The sequence below is a fragment of the Pan troglodytes genome, chromosome 5 (assembly GCF_028858775.2).
Source record: "Pan troglodytes isolate AG18354 chromosome 5, NHGRI_mPanTro3-v2.0_pri, whole genome shotgun sequence".
NCBI lineage: Eukaryota > Metazoa > Chordata > Mammalia > Primates > Hominidae > Pan > Pan troglodytes.
Genome location: NC_072403.2, coordinates 113,299,234 through 113,326,977, shown reverse-complemented (window position 1 = coordinate 113,326,977; position 27,744 = coordinate 113,299,234). Strand labels below are relative to the sequence as shown.

The window sequence follows — 27,744 nt, the reverse complement described above, 5'->3', positions numbered from 1 at the left end:
GCGGCCACTCGGGGGCATCTCCCACCCCTGGACCACAGGAGCTAGAGCGAGAGAATTCCTGGTGTCCCTAGACTTGGATGTTACGAAGCCTCCGGCTGGACTTCGCTCCCTTAGCGCACACCCGCCTCCTGGGATGGGGAGACTAAGGCCGAGATGCTCTGTCAGGGAGTGAGTGATGCATGCAAAGCGCCGAGGAATTTGCCTAGCCTTGGGTGGTGACAACACATATAAGGAGCCCAAACACATTTGCTTCTGGGTGATGGCTTTTATGCCTCTCCGAAACCATAGCAACGAAACTTCTCCACTGCCAGGGCTTGGAGGGCTGCTGGTAGTCTCCAAAGTGGACCTCTTAGTCCAACTACGGTCATTTCCCTGAGGTTCGCAAAAAAAGATCTTGATCTGCGCACCCTCCCACCCCGACCTCCAGTGCATAGAGCAAATGCGCTCTGGTAGCGCTGCTGCGGGTATTCCCTCGGATGCTGGGAGTCACAGTGCCCTGCTCCCTGCCACCATTATTGAGAACAGACGCTTGGAAATTGACTTTTCCTGAGTGTTAGGAGGTCGGGCGGGCTGTCTCTGTGTATGTATGGCGCCTTAAATAGCAGACTCCCCTCTCCCCACCAAACTCCCGCCCAGGCCCCGGAACTCTCAACCTAAACACATTTCAGAAAGAAGTTGGATTCGAGATCTAGTGGGCGCCGAACCTGAGGTCGCAGACTCCAAGATTGGAGACAGGAGTCTGGGAAGCAGCCCTGGTTTGGCGGCCACCGGTCCAAGTTCTCGGGAGGACTCTTTTAAAGGCCAGAGATGGGGAGGGGCACCTGAGTCCCAGAGTCTTCCCGTAGCTTGGCTTCCAGGGAGGGGCTGGCGGCGGTGAGCGCACCAGGCTCTCCCTGCTTCACTGTGGAAACGATTAGCTTTTGCAAACAATCCCTGAGTTCCGCTCCTCTGGGTCGGAAAAGTCAACATCTATTCAAAACCGTTGCTGTTTTATCCTCAGCCCTACAATATTAACTGGAGCTGAGTTTAGCAGTTTCCCCCAGAGGAAGTCGGCCAGCTGAGATTCGCGAGGAGATTTAAGTGAGGCTAAGCGGGAACAGGCCAGGCGCACTGGGCTCAAGAGACCATTTCAAACGGGCTGCATAAAGAAGGGGCCAGGGGGGATTCCACGGCTCTGCAGTCCCCTAGCAGTTCCAGTCCCTGGTGGTTCTCCACTATCTATCTAATTCCGAGGTCCGGGAATTAGAGAGGCTCTGAGTCCCCAGGGACCCGTTGTCTGAGCTGGAGACCAGAACTTACCCTTTTGCTTCCTCCTTCACTGCAGCCCTAGTAAAGTTAAGCCCTCGCCCGACCCTGGCGCAGCAGGGCCATGTTCCACACCCTGAGGCTAGCGCCTGGCTCAGAATAGCTCTGAAACATAGAAATTCAGTCCTGCCAAAACCGCCAGTCTTTCCCTCTTGGTCACCACCCAGGACTCTCTGCGCCCCGTTCCCCACAACATGCTTACTGAGCATTCCTGGGTGGGGCAGGGTTGGGGGGAGGGGGACTGCGGACTTATGTTAAGGAGAGATGAGTTAGTGGCAATGGAGAGTCCGTTAGTCATTTGAAGATCCCAGGGGTGGCTGGGCGGCTCCCTTAATTAAGTCAACAGCAGCCTTGTTCTACCCAGTAAATAAATAGTCAATGACTCTATTGTGCATCCTGGAGCGCGCAGCACAGACGCGTGACCGGTTCTGGGCGCCTGGGCTCCAGCTGCTGTGACCTGCAGCCTAATGGGCCCTCGAGGCACAGCCGAGTTTGGGCCAGGCTCCGAAAAAATGCCCCATTCTGTCCCATTCCTCCATGGGAGTAAGGAAGATAACTTGTCTACTGGCTAAAGACTCTCTCCTTGTCATGATTACATCCACCCACTTCCAGGCAGAAAGGAGCAAAACACCAGCACGAGCAGATTCCAGTGGAAATCCCTGAGTGAAGGCACCCAGCTCTTGTGACAACTCTGAGAGTGTAGAACAGAGTGTGTCTAATTTGACATTAAGTGTTTAGCATAGAGTCTGGCTTGCAGTAGGTGCTGGATAAAGAATGGTACTGGGATAGACCTTCCGCTTTCCACACTGTTGCCCCCAGACCCACGTTGTACTTGGGAAAGGAGAGGCTTACTAACAACTTCCTGTTAGTGCTGTGTATGATTTGAGAGCCTTGTCACGAATCTATTTTTTTGAAGCAAACAGGACACACTTGTAAAGACAGAAATAACAAGTCCCAACAACAGCATAGGAGAAAATAGGAGAGAGCTGGAGTGTAGAACAAATCAAAATTATGCATGCTGTGACAAATTAATTTTCTCAATAGCAAAATATTATCTAGATTCCAATGAGAAAAACAGACTAACAAGGGAGCATTAGACACCACACAATCTATTTAACCCTTCAAAAATAATTCAATGCTATAAAGAAATATTTTTCATGATTTATTTTAGGATTTAGGAAGTTAAACATTTAAGGAATGAGATCTCAAGTATCTTCTCGGGCAACCACGAAGCTTTTTTTTCTTTTATTTCCAATCACTCTTAAGGTTTAATCTTCTAAAATTTAGAAGGTTGCTAAGTCCTTCAGCTACAGTCTTATGCAGGAACAACATCCCTACTTACTCTCTCTTGCCCGGCCCCCGCCCTCTCTTTCTTCCCTCTCAAAGTGCTCTTAGAACATTAGCAGCTCAATATTTCAATTTCTGAAGACACAGCAAAGACCAGTCTGAATTCAAGCTAACTACCAGGATGTTTGTTTGTTTTGGCTTGATTTTATTGAACTGAATGTAAAATTGAAAAGTATTATTTTGGATCATCTCATTAAACACCTTCATTTTATAGATGGTAAAAACCAAAGTGAGAGAAAAGGAGTGACATACTCAGGATGTGGCAGAACTGAGACTGCCTTCTAACTGTGCAGAACAGCATCAGGCCGTCTCTTGTAGTCTCTTTCAAAACTTAGACTTATATGAAGTCAAGACTTAAAGACATTTCAAGGAAATCTACTCTAGTTCAGTTTTCACAGACCTTTCATCTGAAAACAAAATGAACACATGTGCAATGACTTCAAAATTTTACATGCAATAATAGGAGATGCACAGATGCCTTGAAGGCCATCATGGGCTGGTGAGGAGCCTCTTCACCCTAAGCTGAGAGCCACCAATCTATTCCAACAATGTGATTTTAGAGATGAGAAAATCTAGACAATGAGAACTTAAGAGTCACAGAGTGAGTTAAAAATAGTTCTAGGACTAGAGACCCGGTATCTTGCTTCCCACTTATTCCCATTCCCTCGTCATTTTAGCCATAATTGGACATAAACATGCTGAAGAAGAAATGAACGGATGTCCTTGATTAGTCAAGAAAGGATGGGACCTAGTACAAGAAGAGGGGTTTACTTTGGAATAGGAGAAGGACCAATAAACCCCAGTAATAGGAAGGGAGGCAGAGTATATAATGCAGATGTCAAATAGTTTTTAAGTGTGGTGTTGAGAGTCTATTTTTCCTACATGCGCTCCAAAGCCCTATGCTGGGCTACTTTGCTCCATAGATACCTTCCTTACCACTCTCTGCCTTCTACTCTCCTAACTCTCATGCAGATGACTGTTTTGCTTGGTCTCACTTAAATAATTTAGTACTGAATTTTTCAGTAAGGGAAGGGAAGGAGAAGAAGAATAGGAACAGAAAGAGGATACGAGGTCCTGTTGTTGTTCTTTGTGTTTTCTTCATGACATAAAAGTAAAAAGCAAGCTAAGAGTCTTGAGTAGGGAGAAAGTAATAGATGTTTAAGGAGAATGGAGAAAATGTGGCATTTTTATCAGGAGCATTTTATCAGGAGTGTGAAAGGATAATGAAATGTAGTTGGATACTTGTCCAACAGTCAGAGCCATTCTACCTTGATGACTTAGAAATCTTTGAACATTTCAAGAACTCTCATTCTTCCTTTCTACCAGTATAAATCTTAGGCTCTTTAGGTTACAATACTTGGCATTATCTCCCGCCATCTACTCCACTACTGTTACCTCTTCCCTTACCAATTCCTAAATCTCCAAGTCCTACTTCAAAACAATTGAAGTAGCTAATTATAAGATCGATGTAAAAGTAATTCCAGTTTTTAATAACTTACTTTTTTTTTTTTGAGACACAGTCTCGTTCTCTTGCACAGGCTGGAGTGCAATGGCACAATCTCAAGCTCACTGCAACCACCGCCTCCTGGGTTCAAGAGATTCTCCTGCCTGAGCCTCCCACATAGCTGGGATTACAGGCACCCACTGCCATGCCAGGCTAATTTTTTGTATTTTTAGTAGAGACAGGGTTTCACCCTGTTCCCCAGGCTGGTCTTGAACTCCTGAGCTCGGGCAATACACCCACCTCGGCCTCCCAAAGTGCTAGGATTACAGGCATGAGCCACCATGCCCGGTCGTAACTTATTCTTTTAGCAAGTATTTATTGAGTACCAACCATGTTCCAGGGAAATGAAGACACAACAATGAGAAAAAAAAAATTGAGACAATACACCTTCTATGACATTTCTAAAACCACAAGGTAACTTCTGTTAGCAAGATTATGATATTCTTGCTTTCACTTCTTTAGAAAGTACTAATAGAAAATCAGGAATGTATCAGCAGAACATACACAAGTGGCATCTCTTAGAGAGGTATGTTGTACCAGAAAATATTTTGTGCTAGACTCCCCACCCTACCTCCAAAGAAGAAGTAAAGAAGCAGTTATCATTAGGAGTATGGAAAAGTGGAGAGAAATGGGAAGGCACACAGGGGCAGAAGCATACATTTTCTCAAAGCACAGGATCTAATTTGTCAAATAATAAGGAAACTCCCAAATATATATCCTCAGGACTATTCTCTACCCACCTATGCTCTCCACTTTTTTTCTGGGTGCTTAATGCAAGGATTCACGGAGAAACAAATTGTTATTTGTCTAAAATCTGCTACATTCTAGGCAGGCATACTTTTGCATAAAATACTACATTTAATTATTTGAATGGTCTTATCAAATGCAAAATTCTCATTTTAAAGATGAGTAAACTAAAACAGAAAGAGGTAATGTAATTTGCCCATGGATGCACAGCTAGTGAAGATAGAGCTAGTATTCAACTCTGTAGTTTATTGCTCTTGCTGGTACATCAGAGAAGGTAAGTGGGAAAAAGTCATATCTATAACAGCTCTCTGTTTCAAATCAGAAAGGATTTCCGATGTTGTTTCTAAGATGCAAGAGATAAATCTCTATGAATTATACCGGAATATGAAGGGCTAGAGAATATGGAGCAGCTCAGATTGAGTAGATTTTCCCCCCTCAGTAACCCCCTGAGAAAAGGCTTTGGAGCCAGAAATCAGAAGAAGCTTTCTCTTAGAGAAAGCCAGCTTAAACGTAAGTGGAGAGATCTTGCTTTCAGCTTTTATCAGAGTTGAAGCAAACTCCCAAAACTTGAACTGATCCCCTAAGAGTGTTTTCAACAGATCCTAAATGATACCACATGCCAACAGCATTTTTTGCAGTAAGCGAGAACTGAAGACAAAATCACTTCTGGTAACAACCCTTCATCCACAAAGATAATGTCTTTTTAGTCATTCCTTCCATGAGACAACCTATGCTTATTAGTTACTAAAATTGACTATGTAACTGTCCAGTGGAGACGGGCAAAATAGACACTGGAGATGATTTCTAAGAGTGTTGTGTTCATGCATTGTTCCAATAACAGTATAGAATTCACTGGATATGTCAAAGGATTCAAACCAACTTTGTAAACTGGTTCAGAATGTCAAACCAAGATTTATATTCATTTTCATTTCTATTTATTTAAGCTGTACAACATGATGTTTTGATATACATATACATAGTGAAAATTTTACTACAGTCAGCTAATTAAGATACTCATCCCTTACACAGTTAGGCTTTCTTTCTTTCTTTCTTTCTTTCTTTCTTTCTTTCTTTCTTTCTTTCTTTCTTTCTCTCTTTCTTTCCTTCCTTTCTTCCTTCCTTCCTTCCTTCCTTCCTTCCTTCTCTAGTAACGAGAACACTTAAGATCTAGTCTCAGCAAATTGTGATTGATTCAGTTTACCACAGAAGAAGTCATTTTGATACAGAATTAAGACTGTTTCCTTAAAAAGTTTTTCCTGGAGGGGTCATCCATGTTGCAGAAAGCTACTATGGAGGGCCTTTAGAAACTGACCAGGGTGTCAATAGATTTTCTTCCTCTAATTTAATGTACTGACTCTAATTAGAAAATTTTCAAATCTTTTATTGCAGGTGAGCTCAGCTTCAAGGGCTGACATTCATTAAGGATATGGACACTCTGCTAACCACCTGCATTTCACATTCCTTCCTACAGAAGGATCACACGGGCTGCTCTATCAGGGTTGCTATGGCCTGGTGTGGATGTGCACTGTTGGAGAGCACACAACAGAGGTAATGGAATTCAGTTATGGTTTTTAATTCTGCAAATTAATGGATGAGGCAATAAGTTTAAAATGAGAGGAAAATGAACACAGAGGAAGCTAGAATAAAAATGTAGGCCCATACTCTGTATGATAATGAAAAGTGTGAAAATCAGAAAATAAACTTTTATTTTGCAATCTGTTGTCCTAACAAACTTTTAATACATAACTGTTTCAATCTGCTTCCAGATCAGCATCCCTTTGTAAACACATGTTAAATTTGAGTAGAGAGATGGACAATTGCAATGCATCACTTAACTGCATCAATGTTTTATGTAGTTGATCATATAAAAATCAGAAGCAGATTTAGTGTTCTCTGTGGACTGTAGGGACTAAGAGTTTGTTGACCACATTTCCACTTCATAAACAGAGTTATCCAACCAAGACTTGTTTACAAACTAGAAATGTAGTCAAACACACTGTCCCTGATGCTTCATTTACTCTTCTAAGCCAACAGATTGATAATTTTAGAGCTATTTCTACAAAACTAGATACATACATAATTAGGAAAATAGGAGAAAATAATCTATAATATGGAAAGTAATAATATATGATAATTAGAAACTGATATTTTGGTGGATAAATCAGAAGAAACATAGTAATTTCTATATTATGTTTCAATATTCACTCATTTAAAACAGTACATAGGTTTTATACTTACATGCATTTCACTATATTTATAACATTACAGTAAGGAAATTAGGTCTTGAGCTCCAATTGTCAAAAGCCAGAATCATGGAAGTTAGTCTCAGCTATAAGGGGATAGAATCTAGAATTTACAAATATTTTTCACTTATTTCTCCCATTTTATATGTATAACTAAAAACTGTCAAGACGTATATATTATCCTCATTTTATAAATGAAGAAAAAAAAGTACAGAATAATTTTATGGCATAGCAAAAACAACACCGGACTAAAAGTTCCATTAACTAAACATGCATTTAAAAGTAATATCTTTGGTAAGTCAGTTAATTCTCTTATGCTTTCGTTTTCTCACTTGTAAAATCTGGAGCAAGAATTTATTTTGAAATCTATGAGGTCCCTGTAATTTACAAAAGTAACAATTTCTTGGCAGAACAAGTATCACATTATAGTCACTGGTAGAACAGGGGTAGAACTCAGGCCTCTGGACGTTCACCACAAACTTGATGATAAAACACATCTGAGATCAAGAGCTAAGCTACAGAAGATATACAGGTCTTTGCTTTATCCTTCATGCAAAGTCATCAGAAACATGCAAAACTCACAATCTAACTTAAAAATAAATCTTCCTACAAAAGAAGTGATAAGTTTTGTTCACTTAGCAAAAAGCACTAAAAATACTAATTTAATCATTTTGTGCCTAAAGTTAGTTAATGTATAAAAAAGCAATACCACAATGATTTTTATAAACATTCTTTGATTAAACTCAATCATTCACTTACTCAGTATTTGGACCCAGGCAGCTGAACATTTCTAGAGAAAATTAAACAACTGGGCTGTATGGGGCTGAATAGTGTCTCCCCCAAATTCTTGTCTATTTAGAACCTATGAATGTGAATGAGATCTTATTTGGAAAAAGAATCTATGCTGATGTAATCAAGTTAAGGAGAGGATATACTAAATTAGGTGAGCTGTAAACCCAATATAACTTGTGTCCTTATAATAAGAGGAAAATTTAGACACTGGAAAATATAGGAGGAATGCCGTGTGAAGGTGGAATAGGGATAGGGATAGGAATGATGCATCTACAAATCAGAGAACATCGGGGTTGCCAGAAACCACCAGAAGCTAAGACGAGTTTAGACAATTTTTCCCTCAGAGCCCTCAGATGGAACCAATTTGCCAACAACTTGATTTTGGACTTTTGGCCTCCAAAACTGTGAGAAAACAAATTCCTGTTGTATCAGGTATCATCTGGCCAAAGGCAAGTGCATTGCTCTGTTGACATCTATTCTTATATCATGACACATACATACTTGATCTTCCAAAAGATGGCATGACTCTGCTTTCTCTTTTGAACTTGTGTTCTGGATTCTACACTCTCTCACATCCTCAAGCATTCTAATCCTGTTGTATAGCATCTTCTTCTTAAGAAAAGAAGAAAATACGTTTCCATCCCATGTCTCTCTTCAGCTACAGCCCCATTTCTTTACTCACCTTCACAGTAAAAGTTCTTGAGTCCTCTGACCTTGTTTCTATTTTCCTACCTCATTTTTTTCACACATGCCACTTGAGCATCTATCTCCTCTATTTCACCAAAACTGCTCTTGCAAGATCATCAGCCTCCTTTGTGTTGCCAAATCCTTTGCTGCTGTTTGTGTCTTTACCTTCTACACTCATAAAGGGCATTTCACATCTGTAGACCAACTTCAGTTTTTTGAAATGCTTTTATAATTACTATTTTATCATAATTTTCTGTTGTTCCTTTTCAGTCTCCTTTGTGGGCTTTTTTCGGCTTGCTGATGTCTAAATGTTGGAGTGATCCAGTTTTAGATCTTTTATACTCCCAAGTGGACTAATTTAGCGTCATGGCTTTTAAATACTGTCTATATGCTAAAGACCTATTTTCAGTTTTTATCTCTCTCATGAGCCCTAGCTGTTATACTCAGTTTCATTTGAAGGTCTAATAGGACCATGTTCCAAGCAGAACTACAGCTCCACACCAAACTTTTACTTTTAGTCTACTCTATATTAGTAAGCAGCAGCAACATCTATGCCATAGTCCAAGTCAAAATTCTGAGTCACTCGTGATTCTTTTCTTTGTCTCATTACTACCCCCGTCGCCAATTCATCACGAAATCCTTCTAGCTATCCCTCCAAAATATATCCAAAATCTGCCCATCTTGTCATGTTTATCATCATAACCTTGGCCCATGTCACTATCATCTCAACCTATGCCACTGCTATAATATATAAAATTGTATTATTGCTTCTGCTCTTGCCCCTGTGATTCATTCTCCATGTAGCATCAAAGTGATCTTCCATTATTACATCTTTCTGCTTAAAACCCTCTGATACTTGCCCTATTCAATGAATTTTTGTAATGCTTAACTTTTAAAATGATTCTACAAAGGCTACTCATCTCTCTAACTTTATTTTATTTATTTTATTTATTTATTTATTTATTTACTTGAGACAGAGTTTTGCTCTTGTTGCCCAGGCTGGAGTGATGCAGTGACATGATCTCAGCTCAACGCAACCTCTGCCTCCCGGGTTCAAGTGATTCTCCTCCCTCAGCCTCCCAAGTAGCTGGGATTACAGGCATGCACCACTACGCCTGGCTGATTTTGTATTTTTAGTAGAGATGAGGTTTCTCCATGTTGGTCAGGCTAGTCTAGAACTCCCATCCTCAGGTGATCCACACACCTTGGCTTTCCAACGTGCTGCGATTACAGGTGTGAGCCACTGTGCTTGGCCTCTCTAACTTCATTTCTTACCAATCTCACCCTCTCTCACAATGGTCTAGTTACATTGGCTCTTACTCCTTTTCTCTGAATATGCTATGCTTCTTCCAGCCTCATAGCCTTTGCATTCATGTGTTCTCTATGCTAGATTTCCTGTTCCCTCTGTTGAGAGTGATCTCACAGTAAATCTTCATGTAGTTGAGTTATTCTTATCTTTTAGGTCTTTGTTCCATGGTTACTTTCTCCCCGATGGCTTCCCTGGCCATCCAATCCTACTTGCTACACCTCATCGTGTTATCTTGTTTCATTTTCTTCTTAGCATGTATCACTACCTGCTTCACTAGAATATAAACACTTAAGAGTGGGGCCATGTTTTTCTTATTTAGTACTCTATTCCCAGGGCCTGGCAGAAAATAAGTTGGAAACAAATATTTGTTGATAAAGACTTATTATCCCATGACTGCTATGCAAAATATAACAAGTTTACTCACAAAGATGATGTTTATCCTATATTTTTATGTCCATTCATAATTTTTAGTTAAAATATCACACAAATATTTCTCCAACTTTGGAAATTTAAACCTTTTTTTTTTGTATTTCAGAGAAAGAGCTTAATGGTTAGACAAAAGGAATAGTTATCACTGCAGATGACAAATTGCTAGAGGAAAAGTTCTGTGTTGCTGGTCCTTAAACAACAATTCCGGAAGATAGCAACTCCACCCAATTGCACTCAGAAGGGCCAAGGCTTTTAGTGCATCTTCCAGCAGTTCATTGGCCCCTTTACTGTCACCAAAGCAAAATTATTGAGACATCTCTATATTCTAATTATTTCTCTTCTTCCCCAAGATTACTTACATGTGACTGTTCAAGGCCCTGATAGGTGATCCATATTCAACTTTCTCTCATAAAATCTAACGAGAGAGGAGGAAAGATAAAATAGATAACTGTAATTATTAATTTTTTTCTGGGTCTTTTTGCCTCTTTGAATATAGAAGAAGAAAAACATTTTTACTGAATAACTGTTATATGCAGATACTCTATTAGGTATTTTGCGCATTTTATATCACTCGACCCTCCTAAAACAATCTTTCAAAGTAGAAATGAAGAGTGAGTTGAAGGGTCTTCAGATCCTCAGGCTACTCGGTGGTTGTTAAGCATAGTTCATGTTTCTGTTGTTGTTGTTGTTGTTTTGTTTTGTTTTGTTTTTCACGTTAGTCCCTGGGAATGACTCTGATAACAAAAAAATACCATTTTAAAAATGAAATCTATTGACTTAGACAGGCAGCCCTCTGGCTGAGTATATACATATTTTGATTATATGTTTGGTGTTCACATCAACACCATCAAGAAATCTTCACAATAGTGTTCCCCTCTTTTGTATAAAAGTTGTTTCGTTCCAGAAGGACAACTCCAAAAACAGTTTGAGGGTAAGCTAATTTTCAGGGCTTTATCTCAGAATATTGTTGAAATGTCTCATTTATATGTCAGTTTTCTTATACTGTTTCAGACAGACAACAAAAAATTTTTGATTTTTTTTCCCTAGCTGAAATACCTTTTAAATAGAAAACAATCCTAACTTCCAACTCCATTGACCCTATGTAAACTCTTCAAGTTCAAAACTGATTTTAAGTTTGGCAGTTTCTATTGCCTGCAATATAAAGGTGAGGGAAATCTAAGATTAGACCATCGAATGTGGGAAAAGAAGATATAATTGATAGAAACCAGCAGACATTTATTTCAGCTCACCTCCACTGCAAAATAAGGACTATTCACCTTAGCTAAAGAGATTTTTGAAGACTGCAGAATACTGATGAAAAAAATTATGACTGTAGTGCAAGTTCTCTCGAATGAGTATTAATTTATGTATATATATATCTTTTATACTCTTTATTGCAGAATACAAACATATGACCTGAATATAGAACAAAATAATTAAAATCAGAAACTTTTCAAAAAATTTTAAAATTAGATTTATGGAAGAATGCATACTTTTTTCTAATAAAAAAGAATATTTCATAATATGGATGCTTGTACATAATACTTTCTGTATCTACTTCTTAACCTCCTCTATCTCCTTTAACAGTACACAGACATACAGTGGTTTTTCTTTTTGTCAAAGAAAGTGCTACAATTTCTAAAGCTGCCCATTGAGTGTTTCTGAGCCATAGCCAAGAGCTATTTCAAAATGAGGACAGATTTCTTTTCTCCCCGGGGACATACAGCATGATGCTTCTTCAGCCCTGCATTCTAAGCTTTTTCTCCCTCAGATCTTGTCCAATGCCAGGCATAAAAAGTCACTTCTACTATTAAAATGCTGACAGCAATCAAGGTGGGATTAGGTTTATTTTTTATTCATTTTCATGTTAAATTAAATCATCTGTAGTTCTGTAACGATGAATTTAGCCATTCACTTAAAGAAAAACAAAAGAGATTTCAACCATCCCATCAGAAAGGAAACAACCACCAAATTGTTCTCAGATATGGGTCAAGAACAGGTCATTGTGAATGTAGTTGAACATAATTATGACATACATTAATAATGCCTGGCATTGTCTCCATTCTCATCAAAGAGCGTGCAAAGAGAGTCTTTTAGATACTAAAGATGACAACCATCTCATCTTCCTGACCCATCACTATGTTTTGTCAAGCCTGGTTTCCCCATCCATTTTATTTGCATCTGCTGTAGCAAAACAACAGTGTGTTTTGTTATTGTTGCAGAGTTTTCCCAATACAGTGCTTTTCCGTATTTTCATAGAGGTTTAACAACTTGCAGATGAATTCTCACAACATCCCTTCAGACTTCCCACGTGGATTCAAACACAATATGCAATTATGTCATTTATATGAGGAGAGAGAAACCAAGAAAGGTTAATGTTCCAATGCTTTTAACAGAGTTCTTTCTGCATCATGCCATTTTATTTCTCTGTGCAGAAAGAAAATACAGTTACATATGGTGATAAAGGAGATGAACCAAATAAGCCTGGATCATATTAGTGATATTGAGTTAAGCTTCAGCTGTCAGATTCTCTCTACCTTGCTACACTTTGAACATCCTTGAAGCTACCAACATTCTTCTCCACTATTTAAATTTTCTACCTATTTAACCTCCAGGTTGGTAGGCTGCAGGAGGGGCAGAAGGTAGAGTAATACATTTTAAGTATGAATCATTTGCTTTATAAAGAAAAGCAGTGTTAATTGACACATTTCAAATGTCTTTAATGCCAATTACATTTTGAAAAGAACATAAGAAAAAATATATTTTAATAATTAATATCAATTACTATTTTAATGTTTTGTTAGGGGTGTGTGTGTGTGTGTGTGTGTGTGAGTTTTTAAATAGTATTCATGTTGCCATTGCAGGATTCTCTTGTCAGAAGCAAGATTCTAGTGTACTGCTGGAACAGGCTTAAGTTAGCAAGAAACATATGCATAAGTACTTCTATAGCACTACTGCTGCTCCCTGCCTGTCAACAGCTATTCCAGGGCTCAGGGAAGGATTGGATATCACTTAAGAGAAGGCCAAGCAAAACATGTAGGGTTGAGCAGAAGCTAGGGACTGGCACAAAAGACAGTTACCAATGACATAATAAGCTATGCAGCATAAAGGAACACAGATCTAAGATGAGAGAGGAATGAATCTGAGAAGGAAGTCAGGCAGAACTCAAGATCCAGAAGCTGAAGATCAAAATCTAAGCAGCAGAAATGGAGACTTAGACATTTAAATAGATAGCATGTGGAGCCAAACCTAGGCACTAAGACACTTGGAGTCGAGGGCAGGAATTCAGATAATTGAAGATGGCACCATGTTTAGTGGAAAAAGGAAATAAGCTACCAAATCATGAAAAGACATGGAGAAATCTTAAATGCATATTACTTAGTGAAAGAAAAGCCATTAGATCTGAAAGGCTATCTACTGTAAGATTCCAACTATATGACATTCTGGAAAAAGCAAAACTAGGAAGACAGTAAAAAGATTAGTGATTGTCATGGGTTAGGAGGGAGGGAGGGATGAATAGGAAGATCACAGAAGATTCTTAGGGCAGTGAAACTACTAGGTGTGACACTATAATGGTGGATAAATGTCTTTATACATTTGTCAAAACCCATAGAATGTACAGGAACAAGCACTGACCCTAATGGAAACTATGGACTTTAGGTGATAATAATGTTTCAATGTAGGTTCATCAATTCTAACAATTGTACAATTCTGATGCAGGAAGTTGACAGCAGGAGAGGTGAAGCTATGTGTGTGTTGTTGGGGACAGGAGGTATATGGGAACTCTCTCCACCTTCCTCTCGATTTTGCTGTGAACCTAAAACTGCTCTGAAATAAAGTTTGTTAAAAAAAAAATGGTACCATCAAAGTTAAAGCAGAATTACCAGCAAGACTGTTTTAGTAATGACCCAGAACATCAATCAAAAAGGAGTCAAAGCTGGCCTTGTTGTCTAGGGACAGACTCAAATTTTAAAATAATGAGACAACATTGAACCTAGAGTTGGGTGACGTTATGAGTTGAAATGTGTCTTCCCACTACCCAATTTATATGTTGAAGCCCTGACCCCCAGTGCGATAGTATTTGGAGATGGGGCCTTCAGGAAATAATTAGGTTTAGATGAAGTCATGAGGCTGAGACCCTAATAATGGGATTAGTATCCTTATGAGAAGAGACACCAGAGGGCTTGCTCAATATCTTTCTCTACCATGTGAGGACACCCTGAGAAGGTAGCCATCTGCAAGCCAGGAGGAGAGCCCTCACCAGAACCTAACTATGTTGGCACCCTGAACTCAGACTTCCAGTGTCAAGAACTGTGAAAATAAATGTCTTTTGTTTAAGACACCCAGTCTATGATATTTTGTTATGGCAGCCCAATCAAACTAACATAGGTGACAGCTGCCAGGTCTAGCTTCTCCTGAACCAAGGCCCCTAATATCCAACCTAAAACTGGATGTGGTAGATGTTGACTGTACCCTTCAATCCTTGTAAACTTCCAGGTCTTTCTCTCTTTGCTCTGCAGCCAAATGCATTGAAACATTTCACTAGGTGCAGAAGAAATCACCGAGGCCAAGATAAAGTACTTAAATGTCTAGAATCCAAATTGCATTGTGAATGAGCACTATGTTACTTTGGATGAATATTTATTTTTTAGTATAAAAGATATAAAAATTTATAATTATGAAGGTCACTAAGGTGGTGGATATACTCACAAGTCCCCTCAGCCATTCTGTTAGGTAAAAATGCAAAGGAAAACAGACAAAATATGGATAAAAAGGATGCTCTTTACTTGTTTTAAAACTCTGTCATTAAAACCACTTCAAAGAAGAGTTGCCCTCTGGTTGTCCTATTCTTGAATTTTCTGAGGAATTTCACATTCATTATAGCCATTCCCCACTTACTCTGACTCTTATTTCCAGGGTAACACATCCTCATCATTTTCATCTATGCTGAAAAGTTGCCCTAGTGTTATGTTTTCATTTTCATCTTCACTCAAGGTGCAATGATCAGACTCTGGTGACATGGCCCAGGTAATGGCACACCGAGGCCTTCTGAAAGGCCCTGATAAAGGTTGCTCATGTCCTTCCTTACTCAGTGGTGAGGGACTGGGGAAAAGGATTTGAGGTAAAGATCCTGCCTCTATAAAGCAATACACATGCACAAAGTAATGCAAACACTACCTGTACTTTTGCTAGTCTCAGGAAAAAAAAATAAAACCCTGAAATTCTTTTTTGACATGATGCCTAAGATGAGAATAGCAATAATAGAAACTAAAAATGAACTCAGTCAATTAAAGGAGAATCTCAACATTTTCAAGGGCATTAAAAGAAGGAAATCTGAGGACCTCAAATAAGGAAGGAAGGGTAGAAGAAGCACCATTCACGGCAAAGGCAGAGTTTAGGAATCATATTGACTAAGTAGCCTATTATGTAGACATTATATCATTAAACCTGTGAGGGTTTGCTTGCCATCACTCTCCCCAGCTTTGCATCTGCTTGTGAGCAGGGAAAATTGAACTTAGCATTCAGAGGCACTCTGCTCTTTCAAGAGGTCTTCTAGAAGCGACTATTATTACAATTTATCAAAATACCAACTTCAACAACTTGTACCAGCACAATGTATTGAGGGTTTAGTAAGTGTTGGGCGCATTCTCACACTTAATACTTAGAGCAAACTTCCTAAGTGTCCTCTCTCTCTTTTTTCTATGCAGGATACAGATATGGTAACTAAGTTGACTAAGGTGATGAAACCAGCAAGGATGAGACACAAAATTTTAACCCATGCTTCTGGAACTATGATCCATTCAGCCAGACAAATATGGGGGTATGTTAGGGTTATAACTAACAAGAAATTTGGTACACTATTTTGTGATATAATGAGCATACATGGCTACTTAATATAATACAATGTCAAGTGTATACGAATATAGACGAACACAGAACTTCAACAAATTTCCAGGTGTATTATTCTGCCACTGTGGGATATGCCCCAGGTCCTCCTTCAGTTTCCTTCTTCTAATATTATTAGATGCTGGGTTGAAAAGTTGGGGGTGTGCTCCTTTCATGCAACGTCTATACAGTCAGTATTACAGTTTTTATAAATGAGAGTTCTGAGGAAAACTGGAAGACAGCATGCCCAATAAAAATGCAAAAGCTTAGACACAGAAGATAAAATCTAGAAATCTTTGTGTTTTGATTCATGTACGTTCCAACTTCTTATTTCACTCCTGTCTTATTGAGCACTAAATAAGACTCCTCACACACCAGTCTGATGTGGATTTGAGTTGCCATTGTTCTTAGTTTTGGAGGCATTCTAAGGTTCTCTCCTAAACATTTTTCCTTGCCCACTTTCAGGCCTGGGAACCACAACTTGCCATGGCTTTGCTCCATTTGAGCTCCACAGCCATCCTGACCTTTGGAAACACCTTTTCTATATGACTCCAAATATCCCTCCTGCAAGCCATTTCACACTAACTCTGCAGATGTCTTCTTTGCCATTTGAGAGCCAGGGACCTGTGCTTGTAGATTCCTCCCCCAGGGTACTTCCTTCTTGCAGCAAAATCCTCCTCTAGCACATGACTCATCCCTTTCCGCCTTCTTCATCTCTTTGAAATATAACTACTGCCCCCACTACTATTTTAAGATGGGCTCACCTTCCAGTCTAGGTGAACACAAGAAGCTGGTCCCTTGAGCATTCAAATGGCCTCAATGTCTGCTGCCATCATCCATGCAGAGCCACCATCTCATCACAGTCCCAACCAGGCTCAGCCTACCACTACCAGTCAGCAGTGTTTCGCCCAAGGTAGAAAATTTTAGCAATCACAGCTTTGAAATCTGAGAGTTTCCCCCTAGGTTTCTGTAATCCAAAATGAAGTAGAAGTCTATTATATATAACAGACATAGAGTTTAAACAATGGAGACAATATATTTGAACAGATGTCTCCAGAGACACAGTTTCCTTTACCTCTTTTCCTCTTCTCTCCACCATGCTCCCATGAAAATGACCATTCACTAAAACAGATCTTAAAACACTTTATGGGAATTGATGAATGAACAGAAAGCCTAAACCTTCTTCTAAAACATTATAACTCATTGAATCCAGTGAATCTCCCTTGGGTGCAATGGGTAGGAGAGCTCCCAGTGCACACAGGCTGCTGCTGCTCTGTTCCCTTCACCACCTGACAAACTGATAGAGCTTGCAGCCAAAATCATGGAGTCGCATAACCCAATGCCATCCACCTACTGTTCTTTTACCTTTGAAGACAGCTTTGTTCCCCTCAGTAAAACAGTGAAAATAGTCTTTCAGTGGCAAAGAAAATATTTCAAAACCTGTTGTGGAAAGTATCCAAGTATACAGGTTTCCTTTCCTGCTTTTTCTTATTTTTGCTTTGCAGCAAATCCCATAACAACAACAACAAAAAAACTGGAAATAAATAACTCTTCATTGTCCCTATCCATTTCTAAAAGAATGTACAAATCTTCTGGTCTGTCCTTCCATCAGAAAATTATGAAGTTTGAAAGCCTGTTAAGATATGACCTAAATTCATCCCATTTTGCCTCCAATCACAAAGGCATAATTCCCTTTCATTTTTTTTAACAGAATATGACTTTGGTGTAGAAGTTATTCATTTTGATATAAATCTCACTCTGCAAGAAAACATGAATAGTCAATATTTCGTCGTGTATCATGCTGTTTATCTACAATAACCAATTTATTCAAAGAGATTTATTACCTTACTACAACTCACTGCTTAGCACTGACAAAGCTGATAAGATATTCACTACATTTATGAAACTAAAATCATTTAGGTAGGCAAAGGAAGGTATATATAAAGATGTGCAATGAGTATGTTTTTACATAACTGGAGGTAGAATTGCAGAGTGGTGAAACTGACATAACTACCTTAAGGAACCAAGTACTAGCCAACATGGCTGAGGTTCTCTTGGGCTCTTGTTTAGAAGCACTTCTTTTAAGCAGAATCTGTATGTATAAAATTGCCAACTTCTTCATATCTTTGACAAGTATATGTCAAAGTGTTAAGTTTTCATTAAATGCAAATTTGATCTTTTATAAAATCATGCTTAAAGCTAATATCACAGCACATCAATTAGACTTCTGTATGCTTTTAAGAGGATGAATAATTGCATTCATTTAGAAGGTACCTTGCAATATGCATAAAACAGAAATCCTATAAAATTTAGCTAATTAGAGCACAAGTCAATTCCACTCTCAAAATGTAAATAAAGCCACACTACTATTTGTTTACTTACTCAGTTCCTTTCTCTTCAGAATAATTCTGGTCCTTGAAATCAATACTAACTGATTCATCCTTCAGTGTTGCTTTAGTTCCCAGGCATGAGAAATAAGGTATTTTGGAAAAAGGAGGATTCTAGAGCTCTTCAACTATATAGTCAAACCTTAAAAATTTTAATAGTAGTAACATAATCTTACAAATATCTTTTATGTATTTCAATGACTCAAATAACATAGGTTATTTTAATCTGACTTTAATCCTCTTCTACACTCTGCCAGGTATGTAGAACAGGTATTTTCACTGAACAGAGGAAAGAAAAACAGAAAGCTCAGAGAAGTTAAATGACTTTTTCAAAGTCACTTATCTTTTGAGTGGAAGATACAATACCAGAACCTATGTCTTTAGATTCCATAAAAAGTGTTCTTTTTGTCAATAATGTCTTGAAAATATCACACTTAGTTCTCTGCTTTACAAAACATGTTTCTCAAAATACTTTAAAATTTTCTTGATGAATCAGAAAGGTTTTTTGAATTCACAAATTGAACTATGCAGTAATATATTGCTATTTTTTGCATTTTGGAACATGAAATATTACTTTTCCCAACACTGTATAATTTCAGAATACAGCACTGTTCTAATTGGTGAGCTTTATTCTTAAATTGGCACTAAGAATCCCTAGAGGGTTACTGAGCTATGCAGAACTTAACTTATCCTTACACTAAATGTCCTCAGAATATTTTAGTGTTCTAATGGATGTTCCTCTCTCTCTTCCCCATTGTTGTCTACAGATACTTCCACCATTGTTCAGGTGTCAGAAAGTTATCCCATCACCATTTTTAATTCCCAAAGGTACTTTTAGTATCATTTTTTCCTGCTGTTGCTATTTTACTCTGTCTTAATCATCTTTAATCTTACTAAGATTTAGGTTATTATATTTAACATCCAGCGAGAGTGTTCCTTTCTTCAGGTTGATGAACTAAATAATTACACCACATTTCCGATTACCTTTTAATCTTTTTACCTGTGGTTAATTTCAGCAATTTTTCCACTGTTCAGACTTAGAATATATACATATATAAATATTTATTTTAAAATTTGGATTTGGGCCTGCTGCGGTGGCTCATGCCTGTAATCCTAGCACTTTGGGAGGCCACGGCAGGTGGATCACGAGGTCAGGAAATCCAGACCATCCTGGCTAACATGGTGAGACCCTGTCTCTACTAAAAATACAAAAAAATTACCCGGTCATGGTGGCACGCGCCTGTAGTCCCAGCTACTCAGGAGGCTGAGGCAGGAGAATTGCTGGAACATGGGAGGCGGAGGTTGCAGTGAGCCGAGATTGCTCCACTGCATTCCAGCCTGGGCGACAGAGTGAAAATCTGTCTCCAAAAAAAAAAAAAAAAAAATGGATTTGTGGTTGATCAAAGCTGTGATCACAAATAAGTAGGGATGTTGCTGTTCTAGAGAAAACAAATATTTTGAATATATAATACTCAAGTTGTCATTAAACTCATAAAATGAAAGAAAATTTGACTCTCAGTGTAGTAGATGAAGTAACTTAAAGGAAATTGTGGATCTCTTTGATTCCTGATGTGGAGAATGGAGAACATCTATAGTAGAATAATGGGATCATGGAATGTTAAAAGTTAAAGCATGAAGCCTTAGTGACCGTCTGAACTTGACCCTGAAATTCCCAACCTCTTTTTTTCTGAATCCACATATGAGACGATACTTATAAGCATAAACTACTCTGTAAGTTTATTCCTGGCACACAAGCTACAAATCTACCCTTTTCTCTCCCACTCAAAATTAACATATAGGAATAAAAATGATTGTGCATGATATTATGCTAAATATAACAACCCTAAAATAAAATGTAAGTCCTTGGCAAATTTAGCACTATCCACCATTAGAAACAAATTAATAGCAAAACACATCATGTAAAATTCAAAATAGCAAAGTGTCAGGTCCAAATTTCTGTGCAGCACCTGGGTTCCAGAGAGGTGGAACAATTTAAGATCACACAGTAGGTGGTGATAGTGCCAGGTTGGAACCCACACATGTAGTTCCACTGATATTTGGAGTATATTATGATGCTCACAATTAAAATGCAAGACCATGACATACTAAAACACTAGAGAAAGGCTACAAAATGATTTTTAAACTGCATATTATTGGAGAGGAATGCTACTCCTCTTGATAATATAGGCCATATAAATTATTAAAAAGTATTAATAGTGATAAATTAACAGCCAAAGAGAAATTTCTGGCATATAAAAATTACCCAGTAGAAAAAGAGAATCCAGAAAAGACAAAGTGGAACTAGCTAGCACATTTGCTATTACAAACATCCTTTTTCTATGCCATATTGGTAAAAATAAGTTCCAAGGAAATAGCACCATAAAATCAATAAATATGTATGTGATGCAAGATGTAATTTTGATACTGAACAAAGTAGTTTCCAGCAAGCTTGTATCTACATGCTCAAAGTAGTATGTAGAAAAGTAAAACTGTCTTCCTGCAATTATTTGGTGTATCTGGCTGAATTCATTTTTAATTACATTGGCTGATGGGGTGAAATCAGGTGGAGCCCTTGCCCTTTAGGCACTTACAGTCTAAAGTAGACAACATCTTTGTTGGTGCTGATAGTAACCCATGATCTAAAGAGTGTACCTCAATTGCATAGTTAGAAAGTTACTATGAATTTTGTCATAAAACTATATAAAATTAATCAAAAGAGAAAATGTGCAAAAATACTACAGATCAAAATGTTAGGTTTTGTAATTTAATCACAGAAGTAGATTTTTATCATTGTTTAGTAATTAGCATGCTAAAGTATTTTTAAAACATATACATATATGTTCAAAAACACTCCTCATGTTTCAGCAGAATGTCTTGCTTTTCCTTACAAGTGATTTTTAATTCCACTAACCTAACCGCAGATACACTGCTTGTCAGATACATGAAATATCCTATCTGTTTCGCACATGGTTCACCTATCTGCAGAGATAAAATTGGATTCCACATATTCGTTGGGGGTGAAAAAAATCTCATCCTATTCTTCACTTTATCCTGAACCACCTCCTCTATGCTCTGACAATGCTTATTACAATCTCATGTGTGATGATGCAGAATATATGTATCAGAATTTTATATACATACATAATCATTATAAGAAAATGTGCTTGAAACCATACTGTCATCAAATCAGTGTTTATTGTTGTCAACCTATCTATACTTTTGATGTAGAACAGATAAATTATCTAATCAAGCCAAGCCCCTACTCTTTTAAAGGGCTGCAAACAAACAGACCATTGTACAATGACAAGGGCAGATCAATGAAAATGACTACTGTCAATAAGGAGTTGTGGTTTGTCTTGAGCAAAGATCTTGGAAAAAAATTAAAATAAAAATCTCCACCAAATTGAGGGATAGAGTCACAAACTGTAATGGTTGTCTGAATTGCAGCTTTACCTGAATTCTTTGAATAGTAAACAATAAAACAATCTTTTCCTCAAAGAATAAAACAATTTAGACATGCCAATGAAAATTTTCTCCAAAACTGAAAGCCAAATCTTGAAAAAGATAAACATGAATGGTTAATTTTGTAAAGCCTGGTAAACAGATTCATTTTTAGCAAGCTTTTTTTCTTTTAATGCACATTAGGGAATTCAGAATGTGCTTAATATAAAATAGGTTTAAATGTAGAAGGATTTCAAGTACCAAATGGGCAGCTAAAATATTTAATGCTTCACAGACTATATATGCCAAGTACTTTGAACTTAAAGACAACCATTAGCAATCGCCTGGGAAAAAAAATAGAAAAAGAAAGGAAAAGAGCTAGGCTGTTCAATCTCCTAAAGACATGATTCTATGTTAAAAAGATTTGTGGCTAATTGAGGATGTTAAACAAGTAGTAAGAAGACTATGACTGTCCATTATATAATTTTATTCTAAAGTTCTGCTTATAAAACTTACAAATGTAAATTTTCTTCTAGAGCTATTACTTTACTACTCTATTAACTTGTTTTAGTAGGATTATGAAAAGGGAATTTAAACATGTAAAGGAAAGTTTATCATAGAAACCTATGAGAAATATAGTTAAATTTACATACAATAACTTGAAGACTATTGACATGACGTGTTAGAAAACAATTAAGCCTGTATCCTAAATTCCTTTGAGTCTCAAATTTCAAACTTGATGTAAAATCTCAATATATTAATAACATTTGAGGAAAAGCAAATCTGAATATAGAGTATTGTTTAGGTATGAATTTTGCAATTATTTTCAAATATATACAAAATAAGATCTCAACTAACATCATATCCATAATTTATGTCAGTTATGTTTTTGATTATAGGATTAATTTCCTATATATTATACTCAAAGTCATAAAATGCGTGTTAATGTGTGCTTCTAAAACATTTAGGAAACTTTAATTTCAGAGTAGTTAAACACTACTCAGCTCCAGGTTTATTAATGTGTACCTTTAATAGAAGGCCATTTCTAAGCTAAAAAGGACAAACCTAGCCCATACCCAGTTATCTAAATATAAAATTAATTTACAGTCTAGAAATCAGTATTGACATGGTTTCATTTTCAGGATTGTAAACTCCAGAGGGTATTTTTGTCTGGTTTGTTCACTACAACATCTCCAGCATCTAGAATAGTGGGGGGCACATGATGGGTACTGAAAGTCTTTCTTGAGCATTAAATGAATATGTTGTATTTCCAGTTTTACTCGTGGAGAAAGTTTATTATTCTTCTCTCTGGCAGAGCAAGTCTTTTTTGCAGGAGAGAGGCTCTGCAACTGATCTCTTCATATGTTCAGACTTGTCTCAGTCTCTCGAAGTAAGTATTTCCTCAAATAATGTGCTGTTATTTTCAGAAATAAGATTTTATTATATAATGTTGCTTTTAATCATATTGAATTGCAGGATCTTTTAGAATATATAGAGCTGCTTGGGCATAGTTAAGAAAAAGAGTTCCTTGATAAGATTCCTCCTCAAGGAAGGTAACTAGCTAAGTGCAAATGTTCCAATTTATTCAGTGTAACCAAGAAAGTGATGTGAGCTGGACATTTATCAGTGGTCCAAGGATTAGCATTTCTAAAAGATATATTAACTAAACTATTTTTAAGAAAACTCCTTATACTCAGTTTACTCTGAGAACATTTCTCAAACATTAGTAGAAATAAAATGTTTCAAAAGATAAAATAAGGAATATCACAAAGATTAGAAAAAGTTGCCTTTTTGTTTAGAATACTCATTGACAGAGTTAATAAGTAAAACACTGCATGGATTTAATCTCCTTCACGGCAATATGGTTCAAAACTCATAGCAGAGATCAGATTGCACATTTTGCTATCTATTACCCAGAAATAATCAATCATTTTTGTCTTACAGAAGCTATGTTTAGAGATCCCGTATACATTTTTCAGCTTGACTTGTAGTCCTGAATCTCTATGAGATGAAGCACAGACCTAAAATATGGTTTAGGGATGTCTTTACACTTTCTGCTTCCTTTTAATTTTTTGAAAACTCCATGTTTTACTTCTGTTTTTAAAAATACACACTCATTGTTAAAAAATGCAAACATTAACAAAATGTATGGCTTAGAAAGTAAAAATACCTACATCCAAAAATTGATGACTCTTGGCAGGTAATGAATATTCTTCATATTTTTTACTTTCCATTGACTAATATATGTATGTGTGTGCTGTACATTTAGACAGATAGCTAAGTGGATATATTTTTACAGAAACATAATCATATCAAATGTAGTGTGCTGATGCTTTTTCTTTTCATCTAACAATATGTCTTATAAACTTTCCCATATTATTACAAACATAGAAATCTAATTTTGTAAAAATAGCACAATATTTTATGGCTATACTATAAAATATTTATTTAATACAAGATTGGCAGATATGTAAGTTTTACCTTTTTTTCCTTTTATAAGTGAGCACTTCTGCACTTAGATAATTCTTGTGTATTTTGTAGGGTGAATTTTCTAAAAATACAATTTCTGGGTCAAAAATATGTATTTACAAAAGTTTAAAAGCCAAATTTCTCTAGAAAATGATCATATTCACTTACACTTTTACCAATATAAGTGAGAATATACTTCATTACACCTTTGCCAATACAAAGGCTACTTTTATGGATTATTTAAAAACTTCTTGCATATTAGGGATATATGCCTTTGGACTGTTTTATTGTTGTAAATATTCTTTTCAGGCTGTTGTTTATTTTTGAAACTGGTTATGATATTTATATTTTTTGCCACAGAGATGTCTGTTTTGTGCATACTTAGTAAGATCTTCTCCACATATAAATATATATAATATAAATTTACTCAAATATGGAAGAGTAGCCTCAAAATATTTAGCACTATCTTAGCTTGGGTTTAAATTTATATACTAAAATGGTAGAGAGATAGATAGATGACAGCTAGAGAGATAGGTAAATGATAGATACAGATAGATGGATGGATAGATAGATAGATAGACATAGATACAAAGAAATAGATAAGCAATATATGCCATGCTACTAGTATGCCTGTACTGATTTGTTAAAACTGAATATCAGTCCTGCATGCATCTGTCTTCTTTTATTTCCTTTATGGCTTAAAAGTGTATATTTAAGTCTTTGATTCATATGAAATTTACTTAATATAAAGAGTGAGATAAAATGCATAACTCAACTGCCCCCCAAAGCTAAATATTCTATTGTCATCTATTAAATATTAAATATTACTCCAGTAATATAAATGGCAACTTTATTTTTGTATAAAATATATAGATATTTAAGGGAAGGAATGTTCCAGGAATTCAAAGTATCCAGTACAAAGGCTCTAGGGAGAGTACACCTGGAGTATTCAAGGAACAGCAAGGAACCAGTGTCACCGGAGAGGAGAGAGCTAGAGGGAAAGGACAAGGAGATAAGGCATATGGGAAATGCCAGGAGCATCCACCTTGTATAGGGCTTCTTCAATCACTCTCTGCATCGGAAGGACTTTTTAACTGGTATCCTTTATTTTGTTGGTTTGTTTGTTGGTAGCTAGAGGTGAGTGGATTTTTGAAAATCTCAATTTCTTTCATTGTTATTTACTCATTAAGTTGTCTTTTTTAATATAAATTCTAATCATTCCTACATTTAAAAAATTTGTGTTTTCTGGCACTTTTCCAAATTTGTAGCTATGGAAAGGTACAAAGACATATCTTAACATTTAAAATGTATAGTTCCCCTAAATCCACAGATGCTGCTTTTTTTGGTTCTTATTTACACACCATTTCCCTTTTTCTTTCATTAAGTGAGCTAGTAAATTTTTTTCAAGAATTTTTTTAAGAAAGCACCTCTGAATTTATGTTATTTTTTCTCCAATTCGTTAATGTACATTTCTATTTTAACAATTATTTTCCTCTGTATTCTTAGTTTGTTTTCCCATCCTAATGCCTTGAGCTTAATATTTAAGTGATTCATTTTTATTCTTTTTTTGTGGGGGGGGGGGATGATGAAGTTTCATTTTATTGATTTTCAGTACCCAAGTGTGGCAATGTAAGGTTGCCACAGACAGCAAGTGACATGACACCACAAGGACCTTCTAAGAGAATTATTCTTACTTTTGATGGAAGACAGCACTTAAACAAACAAACAAAACATTTAAAGAAGCTCTCTTGGTTTTTATAATTCCTAACTGTAAGCTATTATTTTAGTACAGAGCAAAAAATTCTCCTTGGTTGGTCACATCCTTCATTATTGAAAGGGAAACTCAGTAACAAAGGAAACAAAACACTGAAATAAAGAACTAAATAATTTACTGAAAGGTAGTTTCAGAAATTATTAATAATTATTAATCAGAAATGATTAAAAATAGCACAATATTTTTATTGACCACACAGAATTCACCCATATCCTATAGCTTGTGAATTTACAATGTTGCACCTTTATTTACTAGAAATTCTATAATTTGTTTTGATCTCTTCTTTGATCTAAAAATTATGTAGAAGAGAGATTTGTTGTTCTTTTTTAAAAAATGGTTTTTTGTTTTAATCTCTGCTATTTTAATGAATTTTGTCAAAAATATTGATTACATTGCTTTAATTTCTTAAAATCTATAAGGTTTATATTTATGGTCAATATGAAATTCTTTTAAAATTTTGATAGATTTACACTTAATAGTAAACCTTAATTTAGCATTTGAAATTTATTCAAAATACTTTTACACTCTTTCTGAGAACCGAAAAGAATCTTGGTCCTTCATAGAATTAAACTAAAATCACTACTTGGTATTAATGCATTGATCCTATCGATTCAATTAATTCCATTCAAGCAAACCAACTGAGCCCCTATACTGTTTCAGGCTCTGTGTTAGACATGCGGGGTAGAATCATAAATGAGCCATAACTCATTTTTTTCTCACCTACTATGATTTAGTGAGCAAGAGAGTTGTGTACAATTACAAACAAAAAACAGAGGGTCACATAAAAAGTCTAGTTAGAGAATACAGTAGGGAGAAATTAATTCTGAGAGGAGGATCAGTGAAAGCAATAGGAAACCATTGCCTTTTCTGTAACAGGGTCTTCAATACATATTGCTCAAGACGTCTGTTCACAACTGTGATCAGAAAGGACAAGAACTGTTAAATAAATCAGGTCTCAAAATACCATGAAGTTTTTGCTATAGATGTCATGGTTTTCATCATAAACCCAAAGTAAGAACTATTTTATTACGCATTGGAAAATCTTCCGATGAAGATTTTCTAGCAAGACTTACTAAACTACTTCTCATATGATGGCAATGCCCCTACCCTGCTTCAACCCACACAATTGAAAAAGATGTGACTTAAGGGAATTTATATTGGAAGGCACAAATCTCTGAGACCACAGTAAAAGCTAGTGAGAAAAAGGCTGTCAGAAAGGGAAAATAAGGTTTCATAAAACAAAATGGGACATTTGTCTTATTGTTAAAACATGCCATGGAACTCTAGGGATTGTGGTGCTCAGGTGCAGAATAATGAGCCTTGATTTGGCAATGGAAAATTCCATGAAGGATCCAATAATACGTTATGCTTCATTAATATAAAGATTTTTACATTTCTACTGTGGATTTTCATCCTTCATTATC

The 27,744-nt window shown here is 36.7% G+C and overlaps 1 protein-coding gene across 6 annotated transcripts in view; it reads right to left on the bottom strand.

Annotated features, from left to right (window-relative positions):
- The window catches only part of GRIK2 (glutamate ionotropic receptor kainate type subunit 2), a 1,183,302-nt gene that overhangs the window by 679,942 nt on the left and 475,616 nt on the right, over window positions 1-27,744 (bottom strand). The gene's annotated exons all lie outside the window — the stretch shown is intronic.